Source organism: Callithrix jacchus, chromosome X (genome assembly GCF_049354715.1).
Source record: "Callithrix jacchus isolate 240 chromosome X, calJac240_pri, whole genome shotgun sequence".
In the NCBI taxonomy this organism is placed as follows: domain Eukaryota; kingdom Metazoa; phylum Chordata; class Mammalia; order Primates; family Cebidae; genus Callithrix; species Callithrix jacchus.
The window spans coordinates 149,664,742-149,685,008 of NC_133524.1; the positions used below are offsets into that span (position 1 = coordinate 149,664,742).

At 44.4% G+C, this 20,267-nt stretch overlaps 1 pseudogene; it reads left to right on the top strand.

Moving 5' to 3' along the window:
• Nucleotides 1–435: 435 nt before the first annotated feature.
• Nucleotides 436–1,037, top strand: LOC144581151 (cytochrome b-c1 complex subunit 7 pseudogene; annotated as a pseudogene).
• Nucleotides 1,038–20,267: the final 19,230 nt, after the last annotated feature.

Sequence of the window (20,267 nt, forward strand, 5' to 3'; positions counted from 1 at the left end):
CTAAGCTTTTCTAGGGACAGGGGGCCGCTTGTGCAGGGACCTGAGGGAAATCAGAGTGGAAGGGAGGGCTGCAGCCCTCGGGCCTTGTAGGCCATACTACAGAGCCAGGACTTGGCCCAGAGGCCACTGAGGAGTTCTCAGCAACAAGGAAGCAATGTGGAGTTCTGCAGGCCTGCGGCTGCATGTTAGGGTGGCCAAGGAGAATGGGGTGCCGCAGCCCACCTGGCCTCAGAAGCATGAGAAATGAGAATATCCATGCGGCCAGACCTTTATGCACGGATGGCCATAGCCTCCCAAAGGTGGGGCAGCCCGACTGCCTGTCAGCAGAGAAATGGACAAACAGCCTGCCCACACAGCGCAGTGCCATTCAGCCATAACATGACACAGATGGACCTCAAAGAAGCCAGACAAATGTCCAAAATAGGCAAACTCATTGGGAAAGAGAGCAGACCAGTGAATGCCAGGGGCTGGAGTGGGGGAAGGAAAATTGGAGGGGGGGATTCCTTTTAAAAAAAAGAATTGTAGCCCAGTGTGTCCTCTATGACTTACCCAGAAGGCAACAGTTCACTTTCTGCCCAAAATGGCTGGCAAGGAGGCTATTTCAGCATCAGGAAAGTGGCTGGAGGATATTCAAAAATGGTATTCAATACTGCAGGATTCAATAAACTGGGGTTAATGCAAGATGATACAATGTACGAGGATGAAGACTAAAAGAACCCATAAGAAGGCTTCCAGAGAACCTCTATAATGACATGAAGCATCAGATCCTGCCTAAAGAGGAAATTTCTACCTTGCGCCATATCTGAAAGAGGTTCTTCAGGGAAGAAAAGAAAGAGAAGAATGGGAAAGAAGTAGTTGAAGTCAATCTTGTGATTTTTTTCTGTAGACAGGATCTCACTCTGTTGCCCAGGCTGGTCTCCCACAGTGCTGGAATTACAGGCATGAGCCACTACACCCAGCCTCAGGGTTTCTTTTTATTGTGAAGAAAATGTTCTGGAACTATACAGCATACTAAATGCCACTGAATTGGGATTGACTGTATATTTGTATATTGATTGTATATTTTTTGAATATCACCTCAAAAACAGGTAGCTAGATGATAGCTGTTGGATAGATGGATAAATTGATATATAGATATGTAGATGTATAGCTGTATAGACACGATTGGTAGATAATTGGTAGATGATGGATGACACATTGATAGGTGATGAGGGATAGATAAAAGATAATGCATGACAGATACATGGATAGATGATAGATGGGCAGAGAGATGACAGATTATTTTAAATATTTTTTAGAGATGACATCTCACCATGTTGCCCAATCTGGACTCCACCTGCTGGTGTCAAGCAGTCCTCCTGCCTCAGCCTCCTGAGTTGCTGAGACTACAGGCACATGTGACAGGGCCTGGTGATAGATAAATGATTGAAAGATACATGATAAAGGGATAAAAGAAAGATAGACGGAGACACAGATGATAACAGGTAGATATGAAGCTACATGAATGATTTATTATGTAAGTAGATAACAGAGATTGATAGATTGTTGATTATAGATTGATAGGTGGATAGTTGATTGATAGATGATTGATCAATTGATGATTCGTTGATTGATAGAGAGAGAGAAGGAAGCATAGCCATTGCCGAAGCCCAGACAAAACATGCTGCAGTCTGACATTACAGAAGGTTCAAGTAGTTGAAAGAACTCGACAGGCATGGGGGCAGCCTCTTCAGGGAGTGGAGCGAGCAGCAAGGTACCACTGGATTCTGGCTTGGAAAGTTAGGTGGGTGACAGCACCCTTGGCAGACAGAGGTGTCTCCAAAGGAAGGGCAGGCCTGGGGAGCAGCTGTAGCCAAGTGGATGGTACATAGGCAGCTGGTTCAGAGCCTGGGGCTCCTCAGTGGGATGTGGGCCAGTGGAGAGGCCAGTGGTCCTTGAAGTTTTGATGGAGACAGCCTGGCTGAGGGGAGGGGCATGCTTGGCATCTCATTTAGGGGACGGGAGGTAGACTGTTGTATCTGCATTTTGAGGTTACAATTTATTCCTGATCCCAGGAGGTGGCCGATTCAGAGGGCTGGGATTTGTTCCTTCATTTCTTCCGACGATTGTGCAAGTTGTCCGTGCTTGATCAGAAACCCCTTTTACTTGTTTATTTTTGACACATAGCTGGAATGGCTCTATTTTTTTTGTTTGTTTGTTTTGTTTTTTGTTTGGAATAGTTTCAGAAGGAGTGGTAGCAGCTCCTCTTTGTAGGTCTGGTAGAATTTGGCTGTAAACCCATCTGGACCTGAACTTTTTTTGGCTGGTAGGCTAATTGCTGCCTCATCTTCAGCCCTTGTTATTGGACTATTCAGGGTTTCTTTTTTTTAAGGAAAGAAAAAAAAAAAGGAGTGAAGGAGAGGAAGAAAGAGGAAGAAAAAGAGGGAGAGAGAATGGAAATGTTGCTTTATTCTAAAAAATGGGTATTAATAATGGCCTATCAATATTTCATGTAGACCTATGAGTAGGTGTGATGTGGTATTGACAAGAATGTATATTTTGTGTATTTGAAGTGGAGAGCTCTATAAATATTTATTAAGTTTACTTGTTCCGGATCTGAATTTGAGTCCCGGATATCCTTATTAATTTTCTGTCTCATTTAGTCTAAGTCTCTATGTATCTGGGTGTTAGGATTGTTAGCTCTTATTGTTGCATTGATCCTTTTACCACTATATCTTTGTTGCTTTAAAACCTATTTTATCAGATGCGAGAGTTGCAATTCCTGCTTTTTATTTATTTATTTATTTTTGCTCTCCATTTGGTTGGTAAGTCTTTCTCCATCCCTTTGTTTTGAGTCTTTGTGTATCCTTGCCTGTGAAACAGGTCTGGATGTAGCATACCGTTGGGTTTTGGCTGTATCTTTTGATTGGGGGATTTAATCGATGTAAATTTATGGTTACTGCCATTTGATGTTAACTGGCTGTTTTATCCATTCGTTGGTGTGAATTCTTCTTTATGCTGATGCTCTTTACTTTTTGGTGTATTTTTAGAAAGGCTACTACTGGTTGTTCCTTTCTATGTGTAATGCTTCTTTCAGAAGCTCTTGTAAAGCAGGCCTGGTGGTAATAAAATCTCTGAGTACTTGCTTGTTCATAAAAGATTTTATTTTTCCTTCAGTTGTGAAGCTTAGTTTGGCTGGATATGAAATTCTGGGCTGAAAGTTCTGTTCTTTAAGGATGTTGAATACTGGCCCCCACTCTCTTCTGGCTTGTAGAGTTTCTGCTGAGAGATCTGCTGTAAGTCTGATAAGCTTCCCTTTGTGGGTAACCTGCCCTTTCTCTCTGGCTGCCCTTAGTATTTTCTCCTTCATTCAACCCCGGTGAATCTAACAATTATGTGCCTTGGGGTTGCTCTTCTTGAGGAATATCTTTGTGGTGTTCTCTGTATTTCCTGGAGTTGAGTATTGTCCTGCCTTGCCAGGTTGGGAAAGTTTTCCTGGATAATATCCTGGAGGGTATTTTCCAGGTTGGATTCATTCTCTCCGTCACATTCAGGTACACCTATCAAACGTAAATTAGGTCTTTTCACATAATCCCATATTTCTTGGAGACTTTGCTCATTCCTTTTTATCCTTTTTTCCTCTAATCTTGTCTTCTTGTTTTATTTCATTAAGTTTGTCTAATTAAGCCATTAAGTTGGAATGGCTCTAATTGTTACAGATGGAAGGAGACGCACTTGGCAAAGACCACTCGAAAGGAAGCTAGTGATGAAGAGCTTACATGGCACAAAGTAGGCTCCAGAGCAAAATCATTAGGATTAAAAGAAGTTGCAGCATACTGATAAGTATTCATTCCAAAGCATTCGCCAGTGGGGAGGAGCGGGGGGGGGGGAGGGGGAAAGCGAATAAATACATAAATAAGCCAACTGTTTTAAAAGAAGTATTAGCAGCCAGGCGTGGTGGCTCACGCCTATAATCCTAGCACTTTGGGAGGCCGAGGCAGGCAGATCACCTGAGGTCAGGAGTTCGAGACCAGCCTGACCAACATGGCGAAACCCAGTCTCAACTACAATACAAAATTAGCTGGGCGTGGTGGTGCGTGCCTGTAATCCCAGCTACTTGGGAGGCTGAAGCAGGAGAATCACTTGAACCTAGGAGGTGGAGGTTGCAGTGAGCTGAGATCGCGCCACTACACTCCAGCCTGGGTGACAAAAGCAAAACTCCATCTCAAAAAAAATAAAAGAAAGAAACAGCCATTCTGACCTTGTATGCACCTGCGTAATGACAGAGCCTCAAATGACTACGGAACAAAAAATTGGCAAGAAAAGGAAAAATCAATAAATGAGCACATTCACCACACAGGAAATTATACCACCTCTCACTGGAACTGCTGGTTTAAGCAGACTGAATTAATAAAAATATAGAAAAATTGGGCCAGGCATAGTGGCTCACACCTGTAATCCCAACAGTTTGGTAGGCCAAGGCAGGCAGATTACTTAAGGTCAGGAGTTGGAGACCAGCTTGACCAACATGGTGAAACTAAAATAAAACATACAAAAATGAGCCAGGAGTGGTGTCTCATGCCTGTAATCCCAGCTACTCAGGTGGCTAAAGCTGGAGAACCACTTGAACTTGACGTTTCAGTGAGCCAAGATTGTGCCCCTGCATGCCAGCATGGGAAACAGAGTGAGACTGTCTCAAAAACAAAAAAAAAAAGCATATAGAAAAGTTGAACAAGCTTGATTTAGTAGACACCCAAAACCTAGAGACCACACAACTAACCTTTTTAGCACCCAGTGCGCTGGCATAATCTTCAAAACCTCATCCTTGAGAGAGGCCCCAGGAAAATGTCAATGATCTCAGATTCCTTGATGGGCGATCTGGGTGTTAAGTGCTCCAAGGAGGCAAGCCCCACACTGTCTTCTGCAGTAGCCTCTGCGCACGGGGACAAACTCAGTGATCTCAGATTCCTTGATGGGTGGAGCAGAGATAGATCTCCTTCATGTCCTTGATCATGTGGCCTCGGTTCTCAATTTTGTGGCTTGGAGTTTGCATGAAGAAGGAGTGATATGAAGTCATCTGCGGGGGTGGCTTTGTGTGGCTGGCAGGTGGGCTCTGACTGTTGCTGGAACCTATCAGGGTATTGGTTCCTCCCCATGTGGGCCTCTCCTGCAGGAGGCTTGGGTGTCCTTTCACCATGGTGGCTGCCTTCCCCCTTTTAGAGCTGGTCGACAGTCCTATCTTTTGTTTATTAATTTTAGTTTATTTTTGTAGAGACAGGGTCTTGCTCGTTTGTCCAGGCTGTCTCCGTATACTGGGCTCAAGCTATCCTCTCACCTCTGCCTCCCGAAGGAAGTGCTGGGGTTATAGGCATGAGCCATTGTCCCCAGCCTCAGAGACGGCCTTTATTGAATTCTGATCCACAGAAAATGTTTGTTGATCACCTCCTGCCTTCAAAGATGGATTTGTTGAAGATGAAGGTCCCAGGTTTCCCATTAGGAAAAGCATAGTCTGCATATGAATGAAGAATGTTCTCCCATTACAGCCCCTTTGGCCAGAGATGGACACTATTTAAGGTGACTCTGGAATATTCTACCCACAAAGGTCTATGCTGCTGGGGAGAGGAGGCCTTTCACTTTTGGGGGACAGGTTTCCAGAAGGCCCTTCCATGTTTCTCTGTGGCTCTTGTGGCCTTCAGAGCCAAGGAACATGAAATAGATGCAAAAACAGGTCCCTTAGGCACCCGAGCGCCTGGATGTCAGCACTGGGAGAAACCGCCTCTCTTACGTGTCTGCCATGTCTATTAGCCTGTGAGCTTCAGGAGACAAAGGAGCATGTTTCTTCATCCTGACGCCCCTGAAAGTTGCACAGTACATGCTATAAAATGCAGGTTCAATGAGAGTTCTTTGCATTACAATTTTCAAAGAGAATCATGAACTGTGATTTAGCATCTCTTCCCATCAAACCCCAGGACCATAGAGCAATTGCCTCTACCTGTGACACGTCCCCGCCTCCCAGGCATCCCTGTCCTGCAGACCAGGCACAAAACTCATCACCATCCCTCTCCAACCTGGCTTCTTTTCTGACTTCCCTTCAGCTGCCCGAAGCAGAACCATCGGGATCATCTGACCCTCTGTCTTTCTCATCCTTCCCTATCCCACCATCCCATGTCCTACTGACTCAGTTCCCATAGTCCTTGTGGTTCCCCAGTGGATCCTCAGTGTCTTGTGGTACAGTACGTGACATGGGAGGTGCACAGCAACCACTAGGTGAATATGGTATGATTTAGGGTGTCTGTGGAGTCTCATATGCTGCCTGTGCTCGAGAACACAGTGAATCATCATCTGTTTGGAGCGGTCTAAGTCTCCAGCCAGAAAGGAGGGAGAAGGCACAACATGACCCTGCATCTCCCTTCCCAGGGTTCTGACTACACCAGGGCACAAGCTCCCCCAAGGATTGTGAAGCCTGTCCAGGAGGGGCTTGACATGGATGGTCCCAAGGAGCCAATGTCCCACCTCAGCTTGCACATGTGCCCTAACCTAACGGTGCCCAGTGCCTTTCCCAGGAACCTGACCCCAGTTGACAAGAGCAGGGCATTGTACCACGATATGCCATGAGGTCAAAGGCTACCAGGCACCAGGAAAAGAAGCCATTTTAAATACTGCCTCCTCTCACCAAGCTGACATCTCCACCTCTGCATTTCAGGGAGAGAAATACGTTCAAAAGGATTTTCCCTTCACATTTAATAATTACAAAAATTGTGTTATTTTGCTCAATTATATGCTAGGAAAACTTATAGCAGTTATGCCATCCCAAATTTTTTTTAACACTTAGGGGAAAAAAGTGGTAGGAGGCAGCCAGGGACAGAGGCGGATTTGCACAAGAATCAGAGGCACCAGACAGCTCAGAAACAATGTGCAGAAGCTGCTGTCCTTTCGCTGGCTACGCAGATTAACAGGGAAGGAAGAAAACAGAAGCAGCTAGATGTCCACATCTCTGCCCCACTTTGTGCAGAAGACGAGATAGAACAGAAGGTCTTTGGAGATGCAAATTAAAATCACAGTAAAGTGTCTTTTTTTTTTTAAGACGAAGTCCCACCCTACCACCCAGGCTGGAGTGCAACAGCACAGTCTCAGCTCACTGCAACCTCTGCTTCCCGGGTTCAAGCGATTCTCCTGCCTCAGCTTCCAGAGTAGCTGGGATTACAGGCACCCGCCACCACACCGGGCTAATTTTTGCATTTTTAGTAGAAACAGGGCTTTACCATGTTGGCCAGGATGGTCTCAAACTCCTGACCTCAGGTGATCCATCCGCCTTGGCCTCCACTTGAACAACACTCTAGACCAACACCCAGTACCAGTCTGTGGCCTGTTCGGAACTGGGCTGCTGAGCAGGAGGCGACTGGTGGGCAAGCGAGCATTACCACCTGAGCTCCATCTCCTGGCAGATTAGCAGTGGCATTAGAGTCTCATAGGAGCATAAACCCTATCATGAGCTGCGGATGTGAGGGATCTAGATTGTGCCTGATGATCTGAGGTGGAACAGTTTCATCCTGAAACTGCACCCCCTGACCCTCCATCTGTGGAAAAACTGTATTCCATGAAACTGGTCCTTGGTGCCAAAAAGATTGGGGACCACTGCTCTAGAGCAAATGGACCTAGCAAACATACACAGAACATTCCATCCATCAGCAGCAGAATCCACTTTCTTCTCAACTGCGCATTGGACAGTCTCCAGGATAGACCATATGTGAGGCCGCAAAACAAGTCTTAACAAATTCAAGAAGATCAAAATCACATGAAGCATCTTGCCCAACCACAAATGAGAAATCACTAACATAAATAAAGGAATACCCTCCTGAACAACTGATGGGGCAGAGAAGAAATCAAAAAGGAAACAAAAAAAAACTCTTGAGAGAAATGAACATGGAAACATAACATACAAAATGCGGTGTGCAGCAAAGCAATTCCGAAAGGGAAGTTTAGAGCCATAAACGCCTCCATTAAGAAATAAGAAAGAGGCTGGGCATGGTGGCTCACATCTGTAAACTTTGGGAGTTGGTGGCTCACATCCCAGCACTTTGGGATGCCAATGTGGGTGGGTCACTTGGTCAGGAGTTCAAGACCAGCCTGACCAACATGGTGAAAAACCGTCTCTATTAAAAATACAAAAATTAGCAGGCATGGTGGCACATGCCTGTAGTCCCAGTTACTTGGGAGGCCAAACATTAGATCAGCAGCAGCGTTAAATTCTTATAGACTCTGAGAGTCACTAGAAAAAAAAAAAAAGGAAAGAAGAAACATCTCAAATAACCTAACTTTACACCTCAAGGAACTAGAAAAGGAAGAACAAAATAAGCCCAAAGGCAGCAGAAATATATGAAATAGAGACTAGAAATATAATAGAAAAGATCAATGAAATTTTAAAGATAAAATCATCAAACCTCTAGCTAGACCCACTAAGAAGAGATAAGACTCAAATCAATCAATCTGAAATGAGACATTACAACTGACACCACAGAAATGCAAAGGATCGTAAGAGACTGGTACGAATAATTATACTCCAACAAACTGGGTAGCCTAGAAGAAATGGGTACATTCTCAGACACATCAAACCTACCAAGACTGACTTAAGAAGAAATAGAAAATCTGAGCAGACCAATAATGAGTAAGGAGATTGGTCCAGTAATAAAGAGCCTCTCATCAAAGAAAAGGCCAGGACCTAATAGCTTCATTGGTAAATTCTGCCAAACATTTAAAGAACTAATAAACTAAAGAGGAGGGAACACTTCCAAACTCATTGTATGAGGTCAGAAAATTCCCTGATACCAAAGCCAGACAAGGACACTCACAAAAAAAGCTACAGGTCTATATCCCTGATGAACACAGTTGCAAAAATCTACGAGAAAATACTAGCAAACTGAATTCAATAGCACGTTAGAAAGATTATTCACCATGAGCAAGTAGCATTTGTTCCTAGGATGCAAGGATGGTTCAACATATGCAAACCAGTAAATGTGATGCACCACATTAACAGAATAGAGGATTAAATCATTTCTCAATTGATGTAGAAAAAGCATTTGACAAAATTCAACATTCTTTAGTCATAAAAAAGAAAATTGGGCAGGTGCAATGGCTCACACCTATAATCCCAGCACTTTGGGAGGCCAAGGCAGGCAGATGACAAGGCAGGAGTCAAGACCAGCCTGGCCAACATGGTAAAACCCCATCTCTACTAAAAATATGAAAATTAGCCTGGTGTGGTGGTACATGCCTGTAGTTCCAGCTACTCATGAGGCTGAGGCAGGAGAATCGTTTAAACCCAGGCTCATGCCACTACACTTTGGGATGCCAAGGCAAAAGGATCTCTTGAGCCCAGGAGTTCAGACCAGCCTGGACAATAAAGCAAGATACTTCTACAAAAAACGTGTTAAATTAGCCAGATGTGGTGGTCTGTGCCTGTAGTCCCAGCTACTCTGGAGGCTTGAGCCTGGGAGTTTGAGGGTGCTATGAGCCAGGATTGTACCATCGCACTCCAGCCTGGGTGACAGAGCAAGACCCTGTCTCAAACAAACAAATACAGATTAGCCAGGTATAGTGGTACATGCCTGTAGTCCAGCAGTTTGGGAGGCCAAGGCAGGAAGATCACTTGGGCCCAGGAGTTTAAGACGAGCCTGGGCAACATAGCAAGGCCCTGTCTCTACAAAAAAACAAAATTAAAAAGAAACTCTCAACAAATTAGGTACAGAAGGAATGTACCTCAACATCATGAAGGCCATATATGACAAACCTACAGCTAACATCATACTCAATGGTGAAAAGCTGAAAGCTTTTCCTTAAGATCAGGAGCAAGACAAGGATGCCCATTCTCACCCCTTCTACTCAACATAGTCCTGCAAGGCCTAGGGAGAGCAATAAGGCCAGAAAAAATTTTAAATACCCAAATTAGGCCAGGCACGGTGGCTCACGCCTATAATCCCAGCACTTTGGGAGGCCGAGGTGGGTGGATCACCTGAGGTCAGTAGTTCGAGACCAACCTGGCTAACATGGTGAAATCCCGTCTCTACTGAAAATACAAAAATTAGCCGTGCCTGTACTCAGCTACTTGGGAGGCTGAGGCAGGAGAATCGCTTGAACTTGGGAGGCACAGGTTGCAGTGAGCCAAGATCACACCACTGCACTCCAGCCTGGATGACAGAGTGAGACTTCATGTCGAAAAAGAAAAAAAAAAACATTAAATTGTCTCTGTTTGCAGATTACATAATCCTGTACATAGAAAACCCTAAAGACTCCACTGAAAAACTATCAGAAGTAATAAACAAATTCAGTCAAGGTGCAGGATAAAACTCAGTGTACAAAAGTTAATCTCATTTCTTTCTTTCTTTCTTTTTTTTTTTTTTTTTTTGAGACAGAGCCTTGCTGGTAGTGGCTCAATCACAGTTCACTGCAGCCTTGACCTCCTGGGCTCCAGCAATCCTCCCACCTCAGCTTCCTGAGTAGCTGGGACTATAAGTGTGCACCATCATGCCTGACTAATAATTATGATTATTACTATTAATGAGACTGGGTCTTGTTTGGTTGCCCAGGCTGGTCTCGAATTTCTGGTCTCAAGCGATCCTCCTGCCTTGGCCTCCCAAAGTGCTGGGATTATGGGTGTGAGCCATCATGCCCTGCCTAGCAGCATTTCTATACACTAACAACACACTTTCTAAGAAAGAAATCATCCAAAGAAGATTTATTTTGTTTTCCAAAAAGGAAACCAAGACAACAATCTCATTTCTAATAGCTACAAAAAATAAAATACTTAGGAATAAATTTAACTAAGGAGGTGAAAGACCTATACCCTGAAAACTGGGTCTTGTTTAGTTGCTGATGAAAGAAATTGAAGAAAGCACAAACAAATGTAAAGATATCCTTTGTTTATGGATTGGAATAATTAATATTGTTAAAATGTGATGTAGACATTCAGTGTAATCCCTATCGACATTTCCATGACATTTTTCATAGAAGTAGAAAAAACAATTCTAAAATGTATATGAAACCACAAAAGACCCCAAGCAGCCAAAGCAATCTTGAACAAAAAGAACAAAAGGAGAAGGCTCACACTATCTGATCTCAAAATACACTACAAAGCTGTAGTAACCAAAACAGCATGGTACTGGCATAAAAGCAGACATATCTACCGATGTAGCAGAATAGAGAACTCAGATAAATCTATGCAAAAATTGAGCTTTGACAAAGGTGCCAAGAACACATGATAGAGAAAAGACAATTTTTTTTTTTTTAAAGAAAGAGAAAGAGAAAGGGAGAGAGAGAACAGGAGCCTTGCTCTATTCCCCAGGCTGGAATGCAATCTAAAAATAGGTATTAAAAACCTCTTTTATGCCGATAATTGTGCTTAACAGCAGAGACAGGAAGGAATAAGGGAAGAAAATAACAAACAAATATTTCATTTAAGTCTGCGAAATGCTATGCAAATGCTGAAGAGTGATTTACTTCCAATTATGTGGTCACTTTCAAAATAGGTGTAATGTGATACTGAGAAAAATGTATGTTCTGTGGACCTGGGGTGAAGAATTCTATAAATATTCGCTGAGTTTACTTGTTCCAGGTCTGAGTTCAAATCATAGATGTCCCTGTTAATTTTCTATCTCTTTGATCCATCGAATATTAACAATGTGGTGTCAAAGTCTCCCACTATTATTGTGCGGGAGTCCAAGTCTCTTATAAGTCATTAAGAACTTGTCTTATATATCTGGGTGCTCCTATATTGGGTGCATATATATTTATGATCATTGATTCTTTTACCATTATGTAATGTCCTTCTTTGTTTCTTTTAGTCTTTGTTACTATTAAAGTCTATTTTGTCAGAGATGAAAGTCACAACTCCTGTTTTTTTTTTGTCTTTTTTTTGTTTTTGCTCTCCATTTGACTGGCAAGTCTTCTATCAACCCTTTGTTTTGAGTCTTTGTGTGTCCTTGCTTATGAGACGGATCTGGATACAGCATACCAATGGGTTTTGACTTTTTATTCAATTTGCCTGTCTGTGTCTTTGGTTGGGGCATTTAATCCATTTAAATTTAGGATTAATATTGATATTTGTGAGTTTAATATTGTCGTTTAATGCTAGCTGGATATTTTGCCCATTAGTTGACATAAATTCTTCATTATGGAGATACCCTTTACGTTTTGGTAAGTTTTTGGGGTGACTGATACTGGTTGTTCCTTGCTGTGTATAGTGCTTCTTTCAGAAGCTCTTGTAAAACAGGCCTGGTGGTGATGAAATCTCTGAGTGCTTGCTTATTCACAAAAAATTTTATTTTTCCTTCATTTATGAAGCTTAGTTTGGCTGGATATGAGATTTGGGGTTGAAAATTCTTTTCTTTGAAGATATTGAATATTGACCCCCACTCTCTTCTAGTTTGTAGGGTTTCTGCTGAGAGATCTACTGTGAATCTGATAGGCTTCCCTTTATGGGTAACCTGACCTTTCTCTCTAGCTGCCCTTAGAATTTTCTCCTTTATTTCAACCCTGGTGAATCTAACAATTATGTGTCTTGGGGTTGCTCTACTTGAGGAATATCTTTGTGGTGTTCTCTGTATTACCTGGAGTTGAGTATTGTCCTGCCTTACTAGGTTAGGAAAGTTTTCCTGAATAATATCCTGAAGAATATTTTCCACCTTGGATTCATTCTCTTCATGACATTCAGGTACACCTATCAACCATAAAATAGGTCTTTTTACATATTCCCACATTTCTGGGAGACTTTGCCCATTCCTTTTTACTCTTTCTTCTCTAGTCTTGTCTTTGTTTCATTTCATTAAGTTGGTCTTCAACCTCTGATATCCTTTCTTCTGCTTGATCAAATTGACTGTTAAAACCTGTGCATACTTCTCAGAGTTCTCGTATTATATTCTTCAGTTCCATTAATTCATTTATGTTCCTCTCTAGATTGTCTATTCTTGTTAGGATTTCATCAAACCTCTTTTCAAGGTTCTTAGTTTCTTTACATTGGGCTAGAACATGTTCTTTTAACTCACAGAAGTTGCTTAGTATCCACTTTCTGAAGCCTAATTCTGTTAATGGAATGCACTCGTTCTCCATCAGGCCTTGTTCCCTTGTTGATGAGGAACTGTGATCCCCTGTAGAGGAAAACGCATTCTGATTTTGGGTATTCTCAGCCATTTTACACTGGTTTCTTCCCATCATTGTAAATTTATCCACCTGTCGTCTTTGTAATTACAGACTTTCAAATTAGGTCTCTGAGTGAACATCCAACTTGTTGATTCCCAGCGCTGAAATCTGAGCAACCCACTGCGCCAGTTAAAACGGCGGCGGTAAGATTCATGGTGCTCGTCTGCCCGGGAGTCTCTGGTCTGGCTTCCTTCTTGAGTCCCTTTTTCAATCAGCTGAATAGGCGACTCTGCCTTCCCAGAGCTCCAAACGTCGACCCAAAGGGGACCCAGTCCTGTTTACTCTGCACCAAGAACCGCCGCACCAGGGCACCTACAAAACTGCCACGCCGGCCACAAGAGTCGTGTTGGTGACCCGTGGGGCTCCTCTGCTGGGAATCTCCTGGTCCATGAGCAACAAAAATTCATCTGTAAGTGTGGCGTCCTCTTGTTCTCTGCGCTTTTACTGGGAGCTACAATCCCGAGCTGCTAGTAATCAGCTATCTTGGATCTCTCTCAGAGAAAAGACAATCTTGTCAATATTCACTTGCAGAAAAAATGAAATTGGACCATTATCTCACACAGTGTATGAAGATTCACATGTGAGACCTGAAATTAGAAAACTACTAGAAGAAACTTTTGGGAAAAAGCTTCTTGACACTGGTCTAGGTGGTACGTTTTTTGTTATGACACCAAAAGCACAAGCAACAAAACAAAAATGGACAAATGAGGTTGCATCAAACTGAAAAGCTTCTGCACAGCAGAGTAAGCAATGAGCAGAGTGAAGAGACAACCGACGCAATGGAAGAACGTAGTTGTAAACCATCCATCTGATACGAGGTTAATACACAAAACATGCAAGGAACTCAAACTACTCAATGGCAAGCAAACGTATTTCCTAACCCAGTTAAAATAATGCAGTTATACCTACAATGTACTCCTAAAAATTGAAAATTGAAAAAATAAACACAAGAAATAAATAACCCAATTCAAAATGGGCAAAGGACCCATACAAGAAGACATACAATGTCCAATAGGTCTATTTAAAAAATGCTCAATATTGGCCAGGTGCGGTGGCTCATGCTTGTAATCCTAGCCCTTTGGGAGGCCAAGGTGGGTGGATTACCTGAGGTCAGGAGTTCGAGACCAGCCTGGCCAATATGGTGGAACCCTGTCTCTACTAAAAATACAAAAATTAGTCAGGCATGGTGGCACGTGCCTGTAATCCCAGCTACTTGAGAGGCTGAGGCAGGAGAATCGCTTGAACCCGGAGCGGGGCAGAGGCTGCAGTGAGCCAAGATCACAACACTTCACTCCAGCCTGGGCAACAGAGCAAAACTCTGTCTAAAAAAAAAAAAAAAAAATCACCGATCATCAAGGAAATGCAACTCAAAACCTCAGTGAGACACCACCTCACTCAAATTAGAATGAACATTTTCAAAAAGACAAAAGAAAACAATCTTTGGTGATGGTGTGGAAAAAAGGGAACAGTTACATCCTGTTGGTTGGATTGGAAACTAGTACAGCCGCTATGGAAAATGGTATGCATGGTGGTTCCTCAAAACACTTACAATGAGAATGACCGCATAATCCGGCAAAGGAAATGAAATGGGCATGTCGAAGTAATATCCACACTCGTATGTCCCCCACAGCACTATTCACAACTGCCAAGATATGGAATCAAACAAAGTGCCCCTCAACAGATGAATGGGTAAAGAAAATGTGGTACAGATACACAATGAAGCACTCTTCCACCTTTAAAAAGAAGGCAATCTTGCCATTTGCAACAGAGGAACCTGGAGAACATAGGCACAGAAAGACGAATACTGCATGACCTCAATCATGTGGAATGTCCAAATGTCGGCCTCATGGAAACAGAGCAGAACAGTGGCCGCCAGGACTGGGATGGGGAAAGGGGGAGCTGCTGGTCAAAGGGCACCAAGTTTCAGTTATGCAGGACAGAGACATTCCAGAGATCTGATGTACAACATGGTGATTCTAGTTAACACTTTTAAAAAATTTGTTGCAAAAGTAAATAATTTATTGTTTAGGGCTAATTCATATTTTGGACTAACTGAAGAGGAAAAGAAGGGTCCATGGTGGCTTCCAGAATATTTCGACACTGTTCTCCAGCAATTTTGTGTGTATTAGGTTGAACAAGATGAAACTACAATTTTTGTACATTAAAAATAAATGAACATTAAGCAACTTCATCTGGTTTTGACCCAAGAAATTTCATAACAAATCAGTAATAAAATAAAACCAAAAAACTTTATGCTAAGTTGAAAACTTCAACGAAAGTTTATGCTAACTTTTATGCTAACTTGAAATCTCAACGAAATGGGCATGTTCCTAGAAAAATATTGTTTATCAAAAATTGACTAAAAGTAGGAGAAGTCATTCTAAAATTCAGATAGAATCTCAAGGGACTCCAAATAATCAAAACAATTCTGAAAAAAGAAGAACAAAGTTGGAGGACTCGCACTTCCTGATTTCCAAAATACATTACAAAATAAAACATATTACAGTGTGGTCCTGGCAGAAAGACAGAGACAGACCAGTGGAACATAATCCAGAGCCCAGGGAGAAACTCGAAGTATATAGTCAGATGATTTTTGACAACGATACCAAGGCTACAAATTGGGAAAAGAGCAGTCTTTTCAACAAATGGTTTAGGGGAAAGTTGCTATCCACGTGCAAAGGAATAAAGTTGGAGGCTGTACTCCAGCCTGGGCAACACAGCAAGACCCTGTCTCTTTTAAAAAAAAAAAAAAGATGGCAAATTTTGTGTTATCTGGTTTTTTTCCCACAATAAAAAAATTACTCAAGAAGAAACAGAAAACCTAAGCCATCCCATAATTATTACAGAAGTTGGATCCATTGTTTAAAATCTATGGGGGAGGGGCAGGAAGCTACAAAAAACGAGGAAGGCTGGGCTGGGCGCGGCGGCTCACACCTGTAATCCCAGCACTTTGGGAGGCCGAGGTGGGTGGATCCCCTGAGGTCAGGAGTTCAAGACCAGCCTGGCCAACATGGTGGAACCCAGTCTCTACTAAAAATACAAAAATAAGCCAGATGCAATGGTGCATGCCTGTAATCCCAGCTACTTGGGAGGCTGGGGCAGGAGAATCGCTTGAACCCGGGAGGCAGAGGTTGCAGTGAGCCAAGATCGCACTACTACACTCCAGCTTGGGCAACAGAGTGAGACTCTGTCTCAAACAAACAACAACAAAGCAACAGCAACAACAAAAAAACAAGGAAGGCCTAGATGGTTTTGCAGATTATCTCCAGCAAACATGGAAGTAAATGATCGTTTCCATCTAGTGAACAGCTGAAAGAGGAAATACTGCCTCAACTCACTTTATGATGTCTTGATACCAAAACCAGACGAGGATAGTAATACGAGACTAAAAAAAACCACACCCAATTCAGAATCGTATATGAAAAACATACATCATGCTAAGCTGGGTTTAGCCCAGAAAATGCAAGAGTGGTTTAACATTGAAAAACGAATGAATGTAATTTGCCACCTTAACAGATTAGAGGAGGGAGACCCCGTGCTCATCTTGTGATCATCTCAATGCATTCAGAAAAAAATCACTTAATAAAAATTCAGGCTGAACCGGTGGCTCATGCCTGTAACCCCAGCACTTTGGGAGGCTGAGGCTGGCAGATCAGAAGGTCAAGAGATTGAGACCATCCTGGCCAACATGGTGAAACCCCGTCTCTACTAAAAATACAAAAATTAGCTGGGTATGGTGGTGCGTGCCTGTAATCTCTAGTAGGGAGGCTGAGGCGAGAGAGTTGCTTGGACCAGGAAGTCAGAGGTTGCAGTGAGCCAAGATCACGCCGCAGCACTCCAGCCTGGCCACAGAGCGAGACTCCATCTCGAACAAACAAAGAAACAAAAAAGTTCAGCATATAGTACACTAGGAATGGAAGGGAACTTTCCACATCTGATAGATATCTACCAAACGCTGCCTGCGAACATCATACTTAATAATGGAACATTGCGAACGCCTCCTATGCTTTCATTGAAAGGAAGTAAAAGCAAAAGAAAGCAATTCCAGGGAATTAAAGCAAGAAAAAGAAATCAGCTGGACGCAGAGGCTCACACCTGTAATCCCAGCACTTTGGGAGTTCAAGATCAGCCTGGCCAATATGGTGAAACCCTGTTTCTGGTAAAGATACAAAAATTAGCTGGGCATGGTAGAAGGTGCCTGTAGTCCCAGCTACTTGAAGGCTGAGGCAAGAGAATTGCTTGAACCCGGGAGGCGGACGTTGCAGTGAGCCAAGATTGTGTCACTGCACTCCAACGTGGGCGACAGAGCCAGATTTCATCTCAAAAAAAGAAATCAAAGCAAAAAGGACTGGAAGAGAAGAAACAAAACAGTCATGACTTGCAGATGATAGGACTGTGTACGCAAAACGCCAAAAAGAATCCGGAAGGAGAACCCAAACATCATTATTAGACTTAATATGAGAGTTTACAAGGTTACTTGATACAAAATCAAAACACAGAAATCCCTTGTTTTTCTATATACCAGCAATACACAGTCTGAATGGGAATTCAAAAGAAGGGAGCCAGGCACAGTGGCTCCTAGGTCATGGGCCAGCACTTTGGGAGGCCGAGGTGGGAGGATCACTTGAGCCCAGGAGTCTGAGACCAGCCTGGGCAACACAGCAAGACCCTGTCTCTACAAAATAATTACAAAATTAGTCGGGCACTATGGTGCCTGCCCACAGTCCCAGCTGTTCAGGAGGCCAAGGTGGGAGGATCGCTTGAGCCGGGAGGCTTCAGTGAGCCATGATTGTGCCAATGCACTCTAGCCGTGTCTCAAAAACAAAACAAAACAAAACAAAAAGATAAGATTGACAAATGCTATGATATTTTTAATATTAAGATTTTGTGTTTAGAACATGATACTTAAGCAAACTGAGAGGATAAGTAGCAGGTGGGTTGAAGACATATACCCCAAGGATGTAAGGTGCAGACATGCACGGGCATTTCACAGAAGAAATGAAGGGCTGCGCTATGACAGGTGGTCAGGGAATGCTCATTCAAAACCCAGCGAGGCACCATTTCACACCCACTCTATTGGCGGAAACTATCAAGTCTGCTCGCTGGTGTGCATGAAGACGTGGAGCAGCAGTGGCAGTGGGGGTACCGGCTGAGGCACTAGCACTGAAAGCTGAAAGCTGTGTCTCTAGCCCAGCAAACGTGAAACCCACGTCCCACTGACCCAACAAGTCCCCTTCCAGCAAGGAGATGACACCAGGCCAGGTGAAGGGACCAGCACAACTCCCTGACATAAGACGTTTCAGCCTAGATCCTTTCTGCGTACACCAGCTTCAGACCAGGGGCTGCTCAGAAAGGGAGAAGGTGCAGCTGCATGCTGCATGCTGCATGCACACATATTTATGAAAACAGTGCTGCCAGTGGGTGGATTTATTTTCTTTCTTTCTTTCTTTTTTTAGACAGAGTCTTGCACTGTCACCCAGGCTTGAGTACAGTGGTACAATCACGGCTCACTGCAGCCTCCACCTCCCAGGCTCAGGCGATCCTCCCACCTCAGCCTCCCAAGTAGCTGGGACTACAGGCTCGCACCACCATGCCTGGCTAATTTTTAATTTTTTTTTTGAAGAGATGGGGGTCTCACTATGTTGCCCACGCTGATCTAGAACTCCTAGGCCCAATCAATCCTTCTGCCTTGGCCACCCAAAGTGCAGGTATTACAGGCTGGAGCCACCGTGTCCAGCCTGATTTATTTTATTTTGTGGAAAGAAAGGAAAAGCCCACCCCCAATGCCAGATTGCAGGTGTCTGTCATCTGGGGGCCAGCGAAGACATACGTGTGTATGTGTTGGGGTAGGCATGGGGGGAAGGACAGGGAGAGGAAGAGCTTCTAGACCCCTCCCTGGCCCCTTCAAGGCTGCCTGACCTTCCGGTTGGGGAGAGACCCCTCGCCGGCTACTCACTCGCTTCTTGGTGGTCCCTTCCCACAGGCCTGCCTGCTTTGCCTCCACGTCCTCAGTGCTTGCAGGTGACAGGCTCTGGCTCTGGGACCCAGAATGCCTCGCTTCTAATCCCATCTCCGTGGAGTGCTCTCTGGGGAACTGACGTCAGACCAAAGCCCTGGGCAAGTCACCCACCTATATGCCCCATTTCTCTCCATGCAGATTGGAAAGAATAACACAGCTGCTCGGGGAAGCCCCCACACCCGAAGTCTGCTGGGCCTTTGGGCTCCGGGGCAAACACCCAGCCCCCCACCCTGACCGCCCCCAGGGCTTCAGTCACCTGAGCCAAGCTTCTCACCCCTAGGCCTCCCCAGCCCCATCAGCATTTCTTCCTCCCTCGTGGGCCCCTCAGTCTTACTGTTCTTCCCCTTCCGCCCACCCCTCCGTGGGTGAACCTGCCCCAGGGGAACAGTGCCCCAGCAGAAAAGTCCCAGGTTCGCCTGGTTTCTCCTGCCTTGTCGCCTTGTCCTCCTGCCACGGTCCAACGCACAGTTCTCAGAATGCTGCCTCCCGGAGGCCTCTAGAACGCGCCTGCCTCTCTCCATGCCCATGACCACCCCTGGTCCAGGTCTCCCCACATTCTCTGCCCCAGGGCTACCAGCTTACAGTTGCCCATGGCGAGGCAAGTCCAAGTTGTCAAGCCTGGCAGCATAGACCCTGCCACAGCCCGGAAGCCTGCCCTCAACCAACCCTGTGTTCCAGTCAGTGGGAAACACTGGTTTTCCTCAATGCCACGTGGGCATGTGATGTGCAGGCCTGGCCTGGGGTAGGCCTCAGCTCCATCTCCTGCCCAACGTGTGCCAAGGTTCATGGTTCAAGGCCACGTCGCCTGATGGTGACGTGCTCAGTTTCCCGACTTGTGTGTTTAACTATCCATAGCATGCTTTGTGGCTGAATAGTGCCAGTGCCGAGCCTCAGCCTGGCATCCAGTAGGTACTTCATGCCAGGTTATGGAATGCCCAGCCGAGAGGAGGGCGCTGCCTTCTCTCACCTGCTCCAGCCCAGTGCCCACGGTCAGCCCTCCATCATGCCTGCTGGGGCCAGCAGAGGGCAGCAGCACCCTGCACTGCGCCTTTGGGCAAAGGGGCGGGCAGAGAGAGGC